We start from the raw sequence: 10,000 nt of genomic DNA on the forward strand, positions 1-10,000 counted from the left end.
CTTTGCCGCTCATGTCAATTCTTTTCCCTCTCTCCTCCTCCTCCTCCTCCTCCTCCTTTGTGCTCTCTCTCCCTCTCGCCGCTTTTCACATCCTTGCGAGGCGTGGTTGTCTTTCAGCTCAGCCAGCGCCCAAGGGGCAAGACCGTAGCAGCTGAATGTCGTTGAATGTAGCAGCAGACGTAGTCATCCGAGACGCTAGAAGCTGCACGGATCTCCCACATCTCTCACGTGCAATACTTAATCCCAATCACTGACATTTCAAGCACCATTTGAATGATTTTCAAAAAAATTTTAAAACTCTTCCCTTCACTTTTACCTTCTCACAGTGGCCTTTTTTTTTTGGCCAGAGGAGGAGGGAGGGAGGGAAACACTAATGTAGTGTTTGGGGATAACCACTCTGTGACATCAGACCTTCCGCTTCCCACTTCTTGGTGGATATTGCTTGCCTGACTTTTCCCAAAATGCACTGAGACACCAGACCTTCCACTTCCCACTTCTTGGTGGATATTGCTTGTCTGAGTTTTCCCAAAATGCACTGAGATACCAGACCTTCCGCTTCCCACTTCTTGGTAGATACTGCTGGTCTGACATCTCCCAAAATGCACCATTGAAGTCCCTCAGCCGCCTTTACCAGCCACGTGTCTGTCTTTCACCTGAGGAAGCACCCAAGGGGCAAGGCCGTAGCAGCTGAATGTCCTGGCAAAGCCAGGCTGAGGGAGCAGCCAAAAGATTGCCTGCCTCTGGGCCGAGGCTGCGGTGACCGTGTGTTGTGGGCAGCCTCTGCTGGCAGCAAAAGCCAACTGCACCTGGTATTCCCAGGCGGTCTCCCATCCAAGTACTAACCAGGCCTGAGTCTGCTTAGCTTCCGAGATCAGACGAGATCGGGCATTTTCAGACTAGTATGGCCGTAGGCATTGACTGCCCTGCTTACTGGCTAATTCAAGTCTCATAGCTCAGCCGCTTCTTCTTTGCCGCTCATGGCAATTCTTTTCCCTCTCTCCTCCTCCTCCTCCTCCTTTGTGCTCTCTCTCCCTCTCGCCGCTTTTCACATCCTTGCGAGGCGTGGTTGTCTTTCAGCTCAGCCAGCGCCCAAGGGGCAAGACCGTAGCAGCTGAATGTCCTGGCAAAGCCAGGCTGAGGGAGCAGCCAAAAGATTGCCTGCCTCTGGGCCGAGGCTGCGGTGACCGTGTGTTGTGGGCAGCCTCTGCTGGCAGCAAAAGCCTACTGCACCTGGTATTCCCAGGCGGTCTCCCATCCAAGTACTAACCAGGCCTGAGTCTGCTTAGCTTCCGAGATCAGGCGTTTTCAGACTAGTATGGCTGTAGGCATTGACTGCCCTGCTTTCTGGCTAATTCAAGTCTCATTGCTCAGCCGCTTCTTCTTTGCCGCTCATGTCAATTCTTTTCCCTCTCTCCTCCTCCTCCTCCTCCTCCTTTGTGCTCTCTCTCCCTCTCGCCGCTTTTCACATCCTTGCGAGGCGTGGTTGTCTTTCAGCTCAGCCAGCGCCCAAGGGGCAAGACCGTAGCAGCTGAATGTCGTTGAATGTAGCAGCAGACGTAGTCATCCGAGACGCTAGAAGCTGCACGGATCTCCCACATCTCTCACGTGCAATACTTAATCCCAATCACTGACATTTCAAGCACCATTTGAATGATTTTCAAAAAAATTTTAAAACTCTTCCCTTCACTTTTACCTTCTCACAGTGGCCTTTTTTTTTTGGTCAGAGGAGGAGGGAGGGAGGGAAACACTAATGTAGTGTTTGGGGATAACCACTCTGTGACATCAGACCTTCCGCTTCCCACTTCTTGGTGGATATTGCTTGCCTGACTTTTCCCAAAATGCACTGAGACACCAGACCTTCCACTTCCCACTTCTTGGTGGATATTGCTTGTCTGAGTTTTCCCAAAATGCACTGAGATACCAGACCTTCCGCTTCCCACTTCTTGGTAGATACTGCTGGTCTGACATCTCCCAAAATGCACCATTGAAGTCCCTCAGCCGCCTTTACCAGCCACGTGTCTGTCTTTCACCTGAGGAAGCACCCAAGGGGCAAGGCCGTAGCAGCTGAATGTCCTGGCAAAGCCAGGCTGAGGGAGCAGCCAAAAGATTGCCTGCCTCTGGGCCGAGGCTGCGGTGACCGTGTGTTGTGGGCAGCCTCTGCTGGCAGCAAAAGCCAACTGCACCTGGTATTCCCAGGCGGTCTCCCATCCAAGTACTAACCAGGCCTGAGTCTGCTTAGCTTCCGAGATCAGACGAGATCGGGCATTTTCAGACTAGTATGGCCGTAGGCATTGACTGCCCTGCTTACTGGCTAATTCAAGTCTCATAGCTCAGCCGCTTCTTCTTTGCCGCTCATGGCAATTCTTTTCCCTCTCTCCTCCTCCTCCTCCTCCTTTGTGCTCTCTCTCCCTCTCGCCGCTTTTCACATCCTTGCGAGGCGTGGTTGTCTTTCAGCTCAGCCAGCGCCCAAGGGGCAAGACCGTAGCAGCTGAATGTCCTGGCAAAGCCAGGCTGAGGGAGCAGCCAAAAGATTGCCTGCCTCTGGGCCGAGGCTGCGGTGACCGTGTGTTGTGGGCAGCCTCTGCTGGCAGCAAAAGCCTACTGCACCTGGTATTCCCAGGCGGTCTCCCATCCAAGTACTAACCAGGCCTGAGTCTGCTTAGCTTCCGAGATCAGGCGTTTTCAGACTAGTATGGCTGTAGGCATTGACTGCCCTGCTTTCTGGCTAATTCAAGTCTCATTGCTCAGCCGCTTCTTCTTTGCCGCTCATGTCAATTCTTTTCCCTCTCTCCTCCTCCTCCTCCTCCTCCTTTGTGCTCTCTCTCCCTCTCGCCGCTTTTCACATCCTTGCGAGGCGTGGTTGTCTTTCAGCTCAGCCAGCGCCCAAGGGGCAAGACCGTAGCAGCTGAATGTCGTTGAATGTAGCAGCAGACGTAGTCATCCGAGACGCTAGAAGCTGCACGGATCTCCCACATCTCTCACGTGCAATACTTAATCCCAATCACTGACATTTCAAGCACCATTTGAATGATTTTCAAAAAAATTTTAAAACTCTTCCCTTCACTTTTACCTTCTCACAGTGGCCTTTTTTTTTTGGTCAGAGGAGGAGGGAGGGAGGGAAACACTAATGTAGTGTTTGGGGATAACCACTCTGTGACATCAGACCTTCCGCTTCCCACTTCTTGGTGGATATTGCTTGCCTGACTTTTCCCAAAATGCACTGAGACACCAGACCTTCCACTTCCCACTTCTTGGTGGATATTGCTTGTCTGAGTTTTCCCAAAATGCACTGAGATACCAGACCTTCCGCTTCCCACATCTTGGTAGATACTGCTGGTCTGACATCTCCCAAAATGCACCATTGAAGTCCCTCAGCCGCCTTTACCAGCCACGTGTCTGTCTTTCACCTGAGGAAGCACCCAAGGGGCAAGACCGTAGCAGCTGAATGTCCTGGCAAAGCCAGGCTGAGGGAGCAGCCAAAAGATTGCCTGCCTCTGGGCCGAGGCTGCGGTGACCGTGTGTTGTGGGCAGCCTCTGCTGGCAGCAAAAGCCTACTGCACCTGGTATTCCCAGGCGGTCTCCCATCCAAGTACTAACCAGGCCTGAGTCTGCTTAGCTTCCAAGATCAGACGAGATCGGGCGTTTTCAGACTAGTATGGCCGTAGGCATTGACTGCCCTGCTTTCTGGCTAATTCAAGTCTCATAGCTCAGCCGCTTCTTCTTTGCCGCTCATGTCAATTCTTTTCCCTCTCTCCTCCTCCTCCTCCTCCTCCTTTGTGCTCTCTCTCCCTCTCGCCGCTTTTCACATCCTTGCGAGGCGTGGTTGTCTTTCAGCTCAGCCAGCGCCCAAGGGGCAAGACCGTAGCAGCTGAATGTCGTTGAATGTAGCAGCAGACGTAGTCATCCGAGACGCTAGAAGCTGCACGGATCTCCCACATCTCTCACGTGCAATACTTAATCCCAATCACTGACATTTCAAGCACCATTTGAATGATTTTCAAAAAAATTTTAAAACTCTTCCCTTCACTTTTACCTTCTCACAGTGGCCTTTTTTTTTTGGTCAGAGGAGGAGGGAGGGAGGGAAACACTAATGTAGTGTTTGGGGATAACCACTCTGTGACATCAGACCTTCCGCTTCCCACTTCTTGGTGGATATTGCTTGCCTGACTTTTCCCAAAATGCACTGAGATACCAGACCTTCCGCTTCCCACATCTTGGTAGATACTGCTGGTCTGACATCTCCCAAAATGCACCATTGAAGTCCCTCAGCCGCCTTTACCAGCCACGTGTCTGTCTTTCACCTGAGGAAGCACCCAAGGGGCAAGACCGTAGCAGCTGAATGTCCTGGCAAAGCCAGGCTGAGGGAGCAGCCAAAAGATTGCCTGCCTCTGGGCCGAGGCTGCGGTGACCGTGTGTTGTGGGCAGCCTCTGCTGGCAGCAAAAGCCTACTGCACCTGGTATTCCCAGGCGGTCTCCCATCCAAGTACTAACCAGGCCTGAGTCTGCTTAGCTTCCGAGATCAGACGAGATCGGGCGTTTTCAGACTAGTATGGCCGTAGGCATTGACTGCCCTGCTTTCTGGCTAATTCAAGTCTCATAGCTCAGCCGCTTCTTCTTTGCCGCTCATGGCAATTCTTTTCCCTCTCTCCTCCTCCTCCTCCTCCTCCTTTGTGCTCTCTCTCCCTCTCGCCGCTTTTCACATCCTTGCGAGGCGTGGTTGTCTTTCAGCTCAGCCAGCGCCCAAGGGGCAAGACCGTAGCAGCTGAATGTCCTGGCAAAGCCAGGCTGAGGGAGCAGCCAAAAGATTGCCTGCCTCTGGGCCGAGGCTGCGGTGACCGTGTGTTGTGGGCAGCCTCTGCTGGCAGCAAAAGCCTACTGCACCTGGTATTCCCAGGCGGTCTCCCATCCAAGTACTAACCAGGCCTGAGTCTGCTTAGCTTCCGAGATCAGACGAGATCGGGCGTTTTCAGACTAGTATGGCCGTAGGCATTGACTGCCCTGCTTTCTGGCTAATTCAAGTCTCATAGCTCAGCCGCTTCTTCTTTGCCGCTCATGGCAATTCTTTTCCCTCTCTCCTCCTCCTCCTCCTCCTCCTTTGTGCTCTCTCTCCCTCTCGCCGCTTTTCACATCCTTGCGAGGCGTGGTTGTCTTTCAGCTCAGCCAGCGCCCAAGGGGCAAGACCGTAGCAGCTGAATGTCGTTGAATGTAGCAGCAGACGTAGTCATCCGAGACGCTAGAAGCTGCACGGATCTCCCACATCTCTCACGTGCAATACTTAATCCCAATCACTGACATTTCAAGCACCATTTGAATGATTTTCAAAAAAATTTTAAAACTCTTCCCTTCACTTTTACCTTCTCACAGTGGCCTTTTTTTTTTGGTCAGAGGAGGAGGGAGGGAGGGAAACACTAATGTAGTGTTTGGGGATAACCACTCTGTGACATCAGACCTTCCGCTTCCCACTTCTTGGTGGATATTGCTTGCCTGACTTTTCCCAAAATGCACTGAGATACCAGACCTTCCGCTTCCCACATCTTGGTAGATACTGCTGGTCTGACATCTCCCAAAATGCACCATTGAAGTCCCTCAGCCGCCTTTACCAGCCACGTGTCTGTCTTTCACCTGAGGAAGCACCCAAGGGGCAAGACCGTAGCAGCTGAATGTCCTGGCAAAGCCAGGCTGAGGGAGCAGCCAAAAGATTGCCTGCCTCTGGGCCGAGGCTGCGGTGACCGTGTGTTGTGGGCAGCCTCTGCTGGCAGCAAAAGCCTACTGCACCTGGTATTCCCAGGCGGTCTCCCATCCAAGTACTAACCAGGCCTGAGTCTGCTTAGCTTCCGAGATCAGACGAGATCGGGCGTTTTCAGACTAGTATGGCCGTAGGCATTGACTGCCCTGCTTTCTGGCTAATTCAAGTCTCATAGCTCAGCCGCTTCTTCTTTGCCGCTCATGGCAATTCTTTTCCCTCTCTCCTCCTCCTCCTCCTCCTCCTTTGTGCTCTCTCTCCCTCTCGCCGCTTTTCACATCCTTGCGAGGCGTGGTTGTCTTTCAGCTCAGCCAGCGCCCAAGGGGCAAGACCGTAGCAGCTGAATGTCCTGGCAAAGCCAGGCTGAGGGAGCAGCCAAAAGATTGCCTGCCTCTGGGCCGAGGCTGCGGTGACCGTGTGTTGTGGGCAGCCTCTGCTGGCAGCAAAAGCCTACTGCACCTGGTATTCCCAGGCGGTCTCCCATCCAAGTACTAACCAGGCCTGAGTCTGCTTAGCTTCCGAGATCAGACGAGATCGGGCGTTTTCAGACTAGTATGGCCGTAGGCATTGACTGCCCTGCTTTCTGGCTAATTCAAGTCTCATAGCTCAGCCGCTTCTTCTTTGCCGCTCATGGCAATTCTTTTCCCTCTCTCCTCCTCCTCCTCCTCCTCCTTTGTGCTCTCTCTCCCTCTCGCCGCTTTTCACATCCTTGCGAGGCGTGGTTGTCTTTCAGCTCAGCCAGCGCCCAAGGGGCAAGACCGTAGCAGCTGAATGTCCTGGCAAAGCCAGGCTGAGGGAGCAGCCAAAAGATTGCCTGCCTCTGGGCCGAGGCTGCGGTGACCGTGTGTTGTGGGCAGCCTCTGCTGGCAGCAAAAGCCTACTGCACCTGGTATTCCCAGGCGGTCTCCCATCCAAGTACTAACCAGGCCTGAGTCTGCTTAGCTTCCGAGATCAGACGAGATCGGGCGTTTTCAGACTAGTATGGCCGTAGGCATTGACTGCCCTGCTTTCTGGCTAATTCAAGTCTCATAGCTCAGCCGCTTCTTCTTTGCCGCTCATGTCAATTCTTTTCCCTCTCTCCTCCTCCTCCTCCTCCTCCTTTGTGCTCTCTCTCCCTCTCGCCGCTTTTCACATCCTTGCGAGGCGTGGTTGTCTTTCAGCTCAGCCAGCGCCCAAGGGGCAAGACCGTAGCAGCTGAATGTCGTTGAATGTAGCAGCAGACGTAGTCATCCGAGACGCTAGAAGCTGCACGGATCTCCCACATCTCTCACGTGCAATACTTAATCCCAATCACTGACATTTCAAGCACCATTTGAATGATTTTCAAAAAAATTTTAAAACTCTTCCCTTCACTTTTACCTTCTCACAGTGGCCTTTTTTTTTTGGTCAGAGGAGGAGGGAGGGAGGGAAACACTAATGTAGTGTTTGGGGATAACCACTCTGTGACATCAGACCTTCCGCTTCCCACTTCTTGGTGGATATTGCTTGCCTGACTTTTCCCAAAATGCACTGAGACACCAGACCTTCCACTTCCCACTTCTTGGTGGATATTGCTTGTCTGAGTTTTCCCAAAATGCACTGAGATACCAGACCTTCCGCTTCCCACATCTTGGTAGATACTGCTGGTCTGACATCTCCCAAAATGCACCATTGAAGTCCCTCAGCCGCCTTTACCAGCCACGTGTCTGTCTTTCACCTGAGGAAGCACCCAAGGGGCAAGACCGTAGCAGCTGAATGTCCTGGCAAAGCCAGGCTGAGGGAGCAGCCAAAAGATTGCCTGCCTCTGGGCCGAGGCTGCGGTGACCGTGTGTTGTGGGCAGCCTCTGCTGGCAGCAAAAGCCTACTGCACCTGGTATTCCCAGGCGGTCTCCCATCCAAGTACTAACCAGGCCTGAGTCTGCTTAGCTTCCAAGATCAGACGAGATCGGGCGTTTTCAGACTAGTATGGCCGTAGGCATTGACTGCCCTGCTTTCTGGCTAATTCAAGTCTCATAGCTCAGCCGCTTCTTCTTTGCCGCTCATGTCAATTCTTTTCCCTCTCTCCTCCTCCTCCTCCTCCTCCTTTGTGCTCTCTCTCCCTCTCGCCGCTTTTCACATCCTTGCGAGGCGTGGTTGTCTTTCAGCTCAGCCAGCGCCCAAGGGGCAAGACCGTAGCAGCTGAATGTCGTTGAATGTAGCAGCAGACGTAGTCATCCGAGACGCTAGAAGCTGCACGGATCTCCCACATCTCTCACGTGCAATACTTAATCCCAATCACTGACATTTCAAGCACCATTTGAATGATTTTCAAAAAAATTTTAAAACTCTTCCCTTCACTTTTACCTTCTCACAGTGGCCTTTTTTTTTTGGTCAGAGGAGGAGGGAGGGAGGGAAACACTAATGTAGTGTTTGGGGATAACCACTCTGTGACATCAGACCTTCCGCTTCCCACTTCTTGGTGGATATTGCTTGCCTGACTTTTCCCAAAATGCACTGAGATACCAGACCTTCCGCTTCCCACATCTTGGTAGATACTGCTGGTCTGACATCTCCCAAAATGCACCATTGAAGTCCCTCAGCCGCCTTTACCAGCCACGTGTCTGTCTTTCACCTGAGGAAGCACCCAAGGGGCAAGACCGTAGCAGCTGAATGTCCTGGCAAAGCCAGGCTGAGGGAGCAGCCAAAAGATTGCCTGCCTCTGGGCCGAGGCTGCGGTGACCGTGTGTTGTGGGCAGCCTCTGCTGGCAGCAAAAGCCTACTGCACCTGGTATTCCCAGGCGGTCTCCCATCCAAGTACTAACCAGGCCTGAGTCTGCTTAGCTTCCGAGATCAGACGAGATCGGGCGTTTTCAGACTAGTATGGCCGTAGGCATTGACTGCCCTGCTTTCTGGCTAATTCAAGTCTCATAGCTCAGCCGCTTCTTCTTTGCCGCTCATGGCAATTCTTTTCCCTCTCTCCTCCTCCTCCTCCTCCTCCTTTGTGCTCTCTCTCCCTCTCGCCGCTTTTCACATCCTTGCGAGGCGTGGTTGTCTTTCAGCTCAGCCAGCGCCCAAGGGGCAAGACCGTAGCAGCTGAATGTCCTGGCAAAGCCAGGCTGAGGGAGCAGCCAAAAGATTGCCTGCCTCTGGGCCGAGGCTGCGGTGACCGTGTGTTGTGGGCAGCCTCTGCTGGCAGCAAAAGCCTACTGCACCTGGTATTCCCAGGCGGTCTCCCATCCAAGTACTAACCAGGCCTGAGTCTGCTTAGCTTCCGAGATCAGACGAGATCGGGCGTTTTCAGACTAGTATGGCCGTAGGCATTGACTGCCCTGCTTTCTGGCTAATTCAAGTCTCATAGCTCAGCCGCTTCTTCTTTGCCGCTCATGGCAATTCTTTTCCCTCTCTCCTCCTCCTCCTCCTCCTCCTTTGTGCTCTCTCTCCCTCTCGCCGCTTTTCACATCCTTGCGAGGCGTGGTTGTCTTTCAGCTCAGCCAGCGCCCAAGGGGCAAGACCGTAGCAGCTGAATGTCGTTGAATGTAGCAGCAGACGTAGTCATCCGAGACGCTAGAAGCTGCACGGATCTCCCACATCTCTCACGTGCAATACTTAATCCCAATCACTGACATTTCAAGCACCATTTGAATGATTTTCAAAAAAATTTTAAAACTCTTCCCTTCACTTTTACCTTCTCACAGTGGCCTTTTTTTTTTGGTCAGAGGAGGAGGGAGGGAGGGAAACACTAATGTAGTGTTTGGGGATAACCACTCTGTGACATCAGACCTTCCGCTTCCCACTTCTTGGTGGATATTGCTTGCCTGACTTTTCCCAAAATGCACTGAGATACCAGACCTTCCGCTTCCCACATCTTGGTAGATACTGCTGGTCTGACATCTCCCAAAATGCACCATTGAAGTCCCTCAGCCGCCTTTACCAGCCACGTGTCTGTCTTTCACCTGAGGAAGCACCCAAGGGGCAAGACCGTAGCAGCTGAATGTCCTGGCAAAGCCAGGCTGAGGGAGCAGCCAAAAGATTGCCTGCCTCTGGGCCGAGGCTGCGGTGACCGTGTGTTGTGGGCAGCCTCTGCTGGCAGCAAAAGCCTACTGCACCTGGTATTCCCAGGCGGTCTCCCATCCAAGTACTAACCAGGCCTGAGTCTGCTTAGCTTCCAAGATCAGACGAGATCGGGCGTTTTCAGACTAGTATGGCCGTAGGCATTGACTGCCCTGCTTTCTGGCTAATTCAAGTCTCATAGCTCAGCCGCTTCTTCTTTGCCGCTCATGGCAATTCTTTTCCCTCTCT

General features: G+C 52.8%; 12 non-coding genes and 2 pseudogenes across 12 annotated transcripts; all 14 read right to left on the reverse strand.

Moving 5' to 3' along the window:
• Positions 1-794: 794 nt before the first annotated feature.
• On the reverse strand, positions 795-913 carry LOC144494399 (5S ribosomal RNA). Its single transcript, XR_013498015.1, has one exon. It is a non-coding gene; the product is annotated as a 5S ribosomal RNA (ribosomal RNA).
• Positions 914-1,218: 305 nt separating this feature from the next.
• On the reverse strand, positions 1,219-1,327 carry LOC144494454 (5S ribosomal RNA; annotated as a pseudogene).
• An 844-nt stretch (positions 1,328-2,171) lies between these two features.
• On the reverse strand, positions 2,172-2,290 carry LOC144494401 (5S ribosomal RNA). Its single transcript, XR_013498017.1, has one exon. It is a non-coding gene; the product is annotated as a 5S ribosomal RNA (ribosomal RNA).
• Positions 2,291-2,595: 305 nt separating this feature from the next.
• Positions 2,596-2,704, reverse strand: LOC144494455 (5S ribosomal RNA; annotated as a pseudogene).
• An 844-nt stretch (positions 2,705-3,548) lies between these two features.
• On the reverse strand, positions 3,549-3,667 carry LOC144494341 (5S ribosomal RNA). Its single transcript, XR_013497960.1, has one exon. It is a non-coding gene; the product is annotated as a 5S ribosomal RNA (ribosomal RNA).
• A 775-nt stretch (positions 3,668-4,442) lies between these two features.
• Positions 4,443-4,561, reverse strand: LOC144494259 (5S ribosomal RNA). The gene has a single exon (XR_013497883.1). It is a non-coding gene; the product is annotated as a 5S ribosomal RNA (ribosomal RNA).
• Positions 4,562-4,869: 308 nt separating this feature from the next.
• On the reverse strand, positions 4,870-4,988 carry LOC144494270 (5S ribosomal RNA). Its single transcript, XR_013497894.1, has one exon. It is a non-coding gene; the product is annotated as a 5S ribosomal RNA (ribosomal RNA).
• Positions 4,989-5,763: 775 nt separating this feature from the next.
• On the reverse strand, positions 5,764-5,882 carry LOC144494282 (5S ribosomal RNA). The gene has a single exon (XR_013497905.1). It is a non-coding gene; the product is annotated as a 5S ribosomal RNA (ribosomal RNA).
• A 308-nt stretch (positions 5,883-6,190) lies between these two features.
• On the reverse strand, positions 6,191-6,309 carry LOC144494294 (5S ribosomal RNA). Its single transcript, XR_013497916.1, has one exon. It is a non-coding gene; the product is annotated as a 5S ribosomal RNA (ribosomal RNA).
• Positions 6,310-6,617: 308 nt separating this feature from the next.
• Positions 6,618-6,736, reverse strand: LOC144494306 (5S ribosomal RNA). The gene has a single exon (XR_013497927.1). It is a non-coding gene; the product is annotated as a 5S ribosomal RNA (ribosomal RNA).
• Positions 6,737-7,580: 844 nt separating this feature from the next.
• On the reverse strand, positions 7,581-7,699 carry LOC144494343 (5S ribosomal RNA). The gene has a single exon (XR_013497962.1). It is a non-coding gene; the product is annotated as a 5S ribosomal RNA (ribosomal RNA).
• Positions 7,700-8,474: 775 nt separating this feature from the next.
• LOC144494318 (5S ribosomal RNA) lies at positions 8,475-8,593 on the reverse strand. The gene has a single exon (XR_013497938.1). It is a non-coding gene; the product is annotated as a 5S ribosomal RNA (ribosomal RNA).
• Positions 8,594-8,901: 308 nt separating this feature from the next.
• LOC144494331 (5S ribosomal RNA) lies at positions 8,902-9,020 on the reverse strand. Its single transcript, XR_013497950.1, has one exon. It is a non-coding gene; the product is annotated as a 5S ribosomal RNA (ribosomal RNA).
• A 775-nt stretch (positions 9,021-9,795) lies between these two features.
• Positions 9,796-9,914, reverse strand: LOC144494344 (5S ribosomal RNA). The gene has a single exon (XR_013497963.1). It is a non-coding gene; the product is annotated as a 5S ribosomal RNA (ribosomal RNA).
• Between the last annotated feature and the right edge of the window lie 86 nt (positions 9,915-10,000).

Source organism: Mustelus asterias, chromosome 5, assembly GCF_964213995.1.
Source record: "Mustelus asterias chromosome 5, sMusAst1.hap1.1, whole genome shotgun sequence".
NCBI lineage: Eukaryota > Metazoa > Chordata > Chondrichthyes > Carcharhiniformes > Triakidae > Mustelus > Mustelus asterias.